Below are 8738 nucleotides of genomic sequence, written 5' to 3'. Positions count from 1 at the left end.
TTAAGGTACAAAAATACTTAACGGCGCGTAGACCGTATTTAGATTTACAAAAATACATAACGGCACGTAGTCCGTATTTTCAACCCTAATCGGGTCCCACTAGTTGCCATTTCATAAAACCTGTGAGAGAGAATATATATTCCATTCATCCATTCGCTATTTGTGAATGGCCCATGCAATTTACAATATCAAACAAGTAAAATGCATTTAAACAATGCACGCACTAGTAACTAATCTAGGTGGTTAATCCGATTAACACGCCTAATTCAAACTAGTCAAAGTTGTTTAACCGATTGTGTAATTGACGTCATTAATAATTGAAGCTCCCACTAAATTCCGCATTTCCTTTAATTAATCCAATTAATTAAGTCGGTAGCACCCAAACTTGTCAAAATAAAATTTTGCTAATGCCGCTTAAAACCGAGGCCTAGCCTCCCAAAATTTTAATTAAAATAAACAAAATTAACTAAAATAAATAAAACGGCAAAATAAGCAATATTAAGCCAACTGCATTTTAAGTGGCTTTCGCTTTAAGCGTTTTGCCAAGGAAACTCGAATAATCGCGGCTCATGCAAACCTAGCATACTACGGCTATTCACCTCACCGCACACACAAAAAAACTCCGCACACACGGCCCGCGGCAAGCAGCCATGGGCTGCTGCCACTGCCGCACGCACACGCACACGCACACGCACAACCATGGTTGCTGGTGCGTGGCTGCTGCGACCGTGTGCTGCTGCCACGCGTGTAGTCGTACGCAAGGCGGGGCAGCCACCTTGGTAGCCACATGCGGGCTGTTATGCAGCCCGGCTAGCCAAGGGTGGTTCTTTGCCTCGTTTTGCGTGCCATGGCCTCGTGATTTGATCCCATTTTGCGTGACAAAATAATAAATTAATTCTAAATTAATTTTAGAACTAACTTAATGAGCAAAAATGAAAAAATTTTAAACAAGTCCAACTTAATTATATTTCAAAGTGCAAATAACCAAAATAATGCCAATAACCATTCTTAATTAAATTGGTTTAGCTTGGTGCAATAACAAAGTTGAGGCAATTTCTCACTTTTAATTTAATCAATTTAAATTAAAATTGAGAATTTGACAAAGTAAGGGGAAGTTGGAAAAATATGAACTTTAATGTTCAAATGAAAATTCCAACATCTAAATTTTGTGAATCCTTGAAAATTATATCTTCCAACATGAAAATAACTAAATTTCTATCACAAAAATTGAAACTTTATGTTTCCAATCAACTCTAAATGATTAAAACAACAAAGTTTAACACAAAATAACATGGAATTTAGTGGTTTTTAAAGTTTCAATCACTTATCACAAATAAAGATTGAATCTTTAACACTTAGGAAGCCTCAAAACAAAAAATTTCACACTAAAAAGCAATTAGTTTGCAATTATGTGAAAATAAATCAACCTTTAAGCATAAAATACTACCAAGTAAGTGTGCTTTAAGGGGACTTTAAAAAACAGAAAATAATGCGAATAATCAACCACATAATCAACAAGTTATGCCATTAATTTAAAGGTTAGAAAAGACTTAAAACTTTTCGTTGAAAATGAAAAATCCCTCGAAAAAGGCATTTCTGGTCAGATTTTGGCTAAAATCACAGACCTAAAGGAGTAAAAACCTTTCCATAACACCTTTTCCACCCAAAATTCACTATTTTTGGGCAAAAATCTGGGTTCTGGGCCAAATTTGACATAAAAAACGGGATTAAAATAAATAAAACCGAGCTACTAATCTAATGAGCAACTTAAACCAGAAAAATAAGCCAAAATAAACCTTGAAAAACATGATTATAAAAATAAACGAGCGGGGCTCCGATACTGCTGATGGGATTTGGTGAGTCCGACTCACCGCGAAAACAACCCCGACCCAAGAAACCACTCGTAATTAATAAAATCATAAAGCATAAATAAATAAACACAAGAAAAGGAAGAACAAATCATACCCTTGAAGCGAGCTTCGCCCTCTCAAAACGGGCTCTTACTTGAAAGCCTTGAGCACCGCAAATGTCATGCCTCCAACGGTATCCACCCACAAAGGACGAACACGACTTTTTAGGTCCGCTATCTTGGAGTTAGCAAGGTCAGACCAAAACCCAAGTGTTAATGGTGTTTAAGAGTTTTTCCCAAAATATGGAATGCTCTTTCTAACTCCAACTCAAGCACTTTACTCCAAATCCCAAGTTTGGTATTAATAGAGGAAAGTATGAGTGGGAATTTCTATCCCATCAATGTGGGATCATGAAATTCCACAAATTAATTTAAAGCTAAATTAAATTAAAATTGCAAACTAATAATAAATCTACAAGTGGCATTACCATGTGAAATGGGTTGGTGAGGACCACATGGAGAGTAGGGGACCATACTTGCTCCCCACTCAATACTCTCCTTGTGCCACATGTCCTTACCCACTTGCTTCCATATTCCTCAAGCTTCCCCACAATGACCGACCCTATGGCCCATCCACGAGCCCAACCCCGCACTAAGATGTGGGCTGCTGCTGTGCGCGCAAGCCACACACTTGGTGCGGGCTTGCTGCTGTGCGTGCGCTGCTAGCACGCCTAGCTTGCGGCAGCTAGCTGCTGCACGCACCACGTGCACGCGGCTGCTAGCTGCTGATGTGCGTGGCTGCTAGCACGATGAGCTTGCTAGGCTCGGCTTGGTGCGCTTGCTAGCCACTTATGCATTCGGATGCTCGGGGCATTCCGATGCTAGGGGTATTTTGGGAATATGGTCGATTTATTATTATTTTGCGCGTCTCGTCATTTTATTAGTTTTTTGACTCGACTTCCGACGATCAGTTTCGACGCTCCAAGCTCGAATTACTGACATCTATATATTTAACAATCGGGCGACGAATTAATTTCTTCCTAATTAATTTGTCGAGTCGGTTCGTATATTTTGCTTGGGTGTGACCCGAAGGGTTCAGTCAAGATTAAGCTGTAATATTAATTATATTAATATTACTGATCGGAAGCGGCCTCCACCTAGGCATTCCGATCACTTGACCTTACTGAATATATTAGCTTTCTAATAATTCTAAACCCGCTATCAGAATAATACACTTGTTCAAAGGACACCATTCCTTTCAAAAGACAATATGATGTGGCTACAAGGGGTGCCTCAAATCATTAGTATACCTTGTGCTTAGTTTGACATGGATTTTTTTTTAATTTATATTTTTTTTATTTTTTTGTAACGATCATATGCAAGAAAATAAATGCTAATTTTATTAAAAGGGAAAAAGAAATAATGATCCTACAAAAGAAATCTAAAGAGAATAGAAAGGTGCCTATGCTAGACTTATTGGGGAAAAGGTGAATAAAAGATAGAAAAAAGATCATGAAATCTTGTCGTTGAAGCTTTCTTCCTGTCCCTTGGCTCATCATCACTTGGTGATCTTGCCGACTGGAGGTATTGGAAGCCCATTATTGTTGATCAAAAATTGGATTGCTTCCTTTAGTTTCCAATAGCTCTCAGTAGTATGACCCCTACCTTGATGGTACTTGCAGCGTACATTTGGGTTCCAACTAGGCAATCTCTTCTCAAGTAGGGGATCTTGAATAGGTCCAATAGGAGTAATGAGTCCCTTGGCATGGAGTCGATCGAAAGCATTATCGTAGCTAATTCCAATAGGGGTGAAATCCTTTCTCAGTTGCTTTCTAAATCCTCGATTATCCATGGCTAAGATCATTAAGGTCGAAAGTACCAACACTGTGACACGATCTTTGAGGGCGAGACATGCTTCGGTGGTGTGACCACGACCTCTATGGTATCGACAGTAAGAATTTGGATCCCAATTGGGAAACCGTTTTTCGGGAGGAGGGTCTTGACTGGGACTAATGGGGTGAATAAGACCTTGATCGTGAAGATAGTCAAAAGCTTCATTGTAAGTCATTCATATTGGTGTGTATTCTTCAATGGTCCGTTTTTCCCGTGGCTTAGAAGCATTGAGTTCTTCATTAAATCCTTGGCGAGAATTTGGTTCGATAACCGTCACCCGATTTGCTAGTCCTTCTACCACATTCAAGAGCATGGCAACGACAACTTGCAATTTTCGAACATCCTCTTTTAGACTTGACGAGTCTTCCCTGGTATTATCTAAGAAAAGACTTTCATCCTCCTCAATTATGGCCACTTCATCGAGAGAGGTTATATAAGCTGTCTCGATCATGGGCTAACCTACAGGTGTGATAAGAAGTGATGGGTTGTAGGATGTTTGATCTTCTTCAATGGCTAGAACCTCGGAAGTTTTATTGTCATCGATCAGATCTTGAATAGCTTCTTTGAGTTTCCAACACTCCTAAGTGTCGTGACCCTTTCCTTGGTGATATTTGAAGTGCTTATTAGGGTCCCACTTGGGTGGCCTGGCTTCTGGAACTGGATCTTTGATGGACCCTATGGGCAAGACTAGTCCTTTGTGATGTAGCTTCTCGAAAGTTGTTTCATAACTTATACCGAGTGGAGTGAACACTCTTTTTGACCTTTGGATTCGCGATTTAGAGGCGTTCGTAGCATGTACCTCATTAATGGGAGAGGAAGAAGAAGGATGGTCGTTCTTCTTTGCTCTCGCACTATTATCTTTTAGAAGGTCATCTTCAATGTCAATGCCTATATTATACATAACCTTGAAAGTATTCAAGTTGTGTTGGTATTTTAAGTGCTTTGAATACTTCCCTTGGAGAATATTGATAAACATCCTTACAGATTCTTTTTTGGTAGGAAACTTGACCATATTAGCAGAAGTTTCCCTCCATTTGTTGAAGAAAGAAGTGAACCCTTCGTTTTCTTTTTGTTTTAACATCTGAAGTTGTATGTGGTTTGTTTCGTCTTGAATGTTGCACTTATATCTATCTATGAAAGCGTTTGTTGTCGACTCCCAAAAAGAGGTTTTCTCTTTGTCAAGGGAAAAGAACCATTGTTGACAAACAATCTCAAGAGATAAAGAAAACAAAGAATGAAAGACTTTTTTATCGATCCCCTTAATGCTCATTATAGTTTCAAAGGCTCTTAGATGAAAGTAAGGGTTATCTGTTGCCTTGAATTTTAGGATGTCGTTGGCATTGAACTTATGCAGAAGAAGTTCCTTGTCCAGCGAGACCCCTTGTGAACTAATGCCTTGAAATTTGTAGTCACTAGATAGCTTGCTCAAGTTTTCTTTCATGAGGTTCATTTGTTGTTGCTTCACAGGGTCATCAATTTTGAGGGTTAAAGCCTTTAACGCCTCAATCACCTCAGTCAATTGACTCATAAGTTCATTGACTCTTCTTGACTTTCCATTATCTTTTTAGCTTTCTTCTTTTGACGGATCGGTTTATCAAAAAGTAAGACTTGAATAAAGAGGTTGTCCTTGATTAATCGCCCTTCTCTCCTCGACCAAGTACTGTGGAAAAGGAATTTGGGGATATTCATTGTTAATTATTTGACTCAAACTCTATTCAACATGCAATGGATGGAGGAAGGTAGGAAGAATGAAGGTTGTAATGTGAAGAAAGCATGTAGAGAATGGAAACATGATGTAGATGGAGAAATATGAAAAAATTAGGAATAGAATGTACCCCCAACTCAAATGACATAGAAAATCGACTCATTCATGAACCTAAGACATGATCATGGTGTTTATACATATTAGTGGGTGCTTTATTGTGAGTGCAAGTGACATGTTAAGACTCGTGTCATGACCATGTGGCTAGACTATGTGACTAGACTCGAACAAAGACTAAGTTAAGACCTCACGTATATGCATTAAACTGGACATGTTGTGGTATTTTAGTCATAACTTTTGATCTGTGACTCTGATTGGGATGAAACTAACGCCAAATTAAAGATAAAACTCGGAAATACAGATCCATAGGTTTTACGACTCGTATTTCTTCCTAGAACTCCGGCTATGACCAAAACAAGTTGACATTTGTGCAGTATACGGGAATAATAATCCAGGTTGATTTAAAGGAACTATGACTCGATTTTAGGCATATATATTAGCTCAAATTAATTAGTCAATTAGTTAAGAAAAGTCCTTTAGTTATTAATTAGTTTATTTAGGCTTAATCACAAGTCAAACCAAACGGTTAGGAAAAAACACATAGAGTATGCACAACAAATAATGCACAATTAGTCAATAGAGGGTCCGTGGTTAATTGTCCAGATGCAACGCACGGAAGCCTAACCGTGAAGGGTTGGCGCGAGTGGATGGGACACCGCGAGTTTAGAAAAACTCGCTTTCATGGTTTGGTGAATTCAACATTTTCGGATGTACCCTTTGTTGCTCAAAGCGTTCAATCAGGTAGATGGAGCATGAATTCCCAGAGAGTTATGTCCATATGTAGAACACATATGGGTTTCAGAAAAGTGAGAAAAACTCAATCAGGAAGTAGGATCGAGCAAACAATGCTAAAAACTGGTCGAAATTAGAACGCATACATCTGGCTCGGTATTGGAAGAATTTGGCGCCAGCAAACAAAGGTTGGCGCCGGATTTTGGCTGTAGCGCCTAGCGACAGAGTTGTCGTCTGGTGCTACAGTTAAAATTCTGGCGCTAATCTTTGATCGCTGACGCTAATTCCTACATGACTCAGCAGCTTTCTAAGCTCGATAAAATTTTCCAGTTTCACGCAGTGTTATTTCGGTCCTAGTTGTGAAAGATATTCCTCAAATTTCCTACGTGTAAAAATCCTATGTTTTAACTCATTACGGATGGTCTTTCAACTGAGATCTTTTTTATGCATATGACAATAATGTTAATCAAAATTACGCTCATGAAATACTTAGAACTTTTCGAGTCACATCCACTCATTCTAAATCATTGCCGAAATAAATTCAGGAATTAAAATAGAAATCCTCCCCAGTGGAGTCGCCAAAAAACTGTACGGAATATTTCAAGCGTTACCTCTAGCTTGAACCCCACTGTGATCATACATTAAAGTACGGTGGCGTCCAAAAGGAAAGAAGATAGAGCAAAAGAGTCGCCAACAAGTTTTAGGAACTTGTAAACCGTTCACAAGGTGAAGGTTACACCCCTTAACGATCCAAGAGATCGTCAACTCCATAAGGTCTTGAACCAAATAGGGTTCGGGGATGAAGGTACAAATCCAACCTAAAAGAGATTGAACCTACCCTAATAATAGGCCTCTACTTTATTCTGATCGTATTCATGTGCACTTTCTGACTAACATGCAATCCATAGGATTAACCCTAAACCTGTTTATCTATGTCGGTTGAATTTAATGCACAAATAAATCTATTATTGGCGATCACTTGAATTATAATCAAATTAACCCTAACAAGATTATTAATTATCTTATTAAGCGCGATTAAAAGTAAAAATTCCCTCTAAACATGCATAAAAAGGTGTGATCAAGCAATAACAATAAATATCAAAACAACGAATAGCGGAAATTAAAGCAAAAATGGAAGTCATGCAATCTCAAATCCAATGTAATGATGTTGGGATAATTGTTTCAGATAATGATGTGAAATTCGATGTCTTAGTAAGTTTGATTTAAACAATATATTTTCTGATATGACAATAGATGTAATAACTAGTTGCAATATAAATCTTAATGAGATTTTTATTCTTATTGTGTTACAGGAAATTCCAGTGGATTTTGCTAGGAATGTCTTCGTGGGCATGGGTGATTTTGTACAATTTGAGGGTTTTGTGGACGGCAAGAAGTGGAATGCAGAACTAGATATTGTTTTTTCCAACAAAGGAGGGGACTTAAAAATAATTTTCGTCTCAATACGGAACCGGGTGGATAAAATGATGAAACAAGCAAAAATCAAAGCGGGGCACGGGATTGTGCTTATTTATGACGTCGATAGTCCTTTTGTGTTTCAGTTAGCTATTGTTAAGAAATAGGTTTCTACCAAGACAACCTCTAAGGATGTATTTAAGTAATGTATGTGTTTAGAGTATGGCTAAATCTATGTATGTGGATTTCTCATAATCTAGGGTATTAATATAATGGTAGGTGTATTATATTGTTGAGTATTTGTTTTTATGTGTGTATTTTAATATTGTCATTAGTTTGATATTATTGTCAATTTTTGCTACTATAGAACATCTGTACTGTTATAATATTTAATGACTATTTTAAAATAGAATTTGCATAATAATAACAATAATGATAGTTATTCCATTTTTTTTAATATCCCATTTTTTTAATGACTTGTTTTTTAATGACTATTATAATGACTATTTTAAAATATAATTTGATTATACTAACTTTTTATTTTAAAAGTAAAACGAATTTGTATTTTTGTAATAATAAAACCAATAATAACAATAATAATAATAATAATAATAATAATAATAATAATTATTATTATTATTATTATTATTATTATTATTATTATTATTATTATTATTATTATTATTATTATTATTATTATCTATGGTACTTTTAATAGATAAATTATTTTGATTTTCTTAAAATACCCGTTTATAATATTTGTAAAATTACATTTTTAATATGTGAAATATAAGTAAAACCGTTATCCTAAGTAACATCGTTTTGTTCTTGTAATAGTAAAAATCCACTATAGGTCAATAAAGTCAGTAGTTTCATCGTTAATCTTACATATCTACCCGAATTTAAAATGATAACTGTTGACCATACATTTTGATTTAAAATGATGGACCCGGATTTAAAATTATGACTGTTGACCACACATTAAAATTTTCTTGCGTCAGTTAGCTTGTACTTGCTATTTTCCAA

The sequence above is a fragment of the Chenopodium quinoa genome, unplaced genomic scaffold, assembly GCF_001683475.1.
Source record: "Chenopodium quinoa cultivar QQ74 unplaced genomic scaffold, ASM168347v1, whole genome shotgun sequence".
NCBI lineage: Eukaryota > Viridiplantae > Streptophyta > Magnoliopsida > Caryophyllales > Amaranthaceae > Chenopodium > Chenopodium quinoa.
This window is presented reverse-complemented; position numbering follows the sequence as displayed.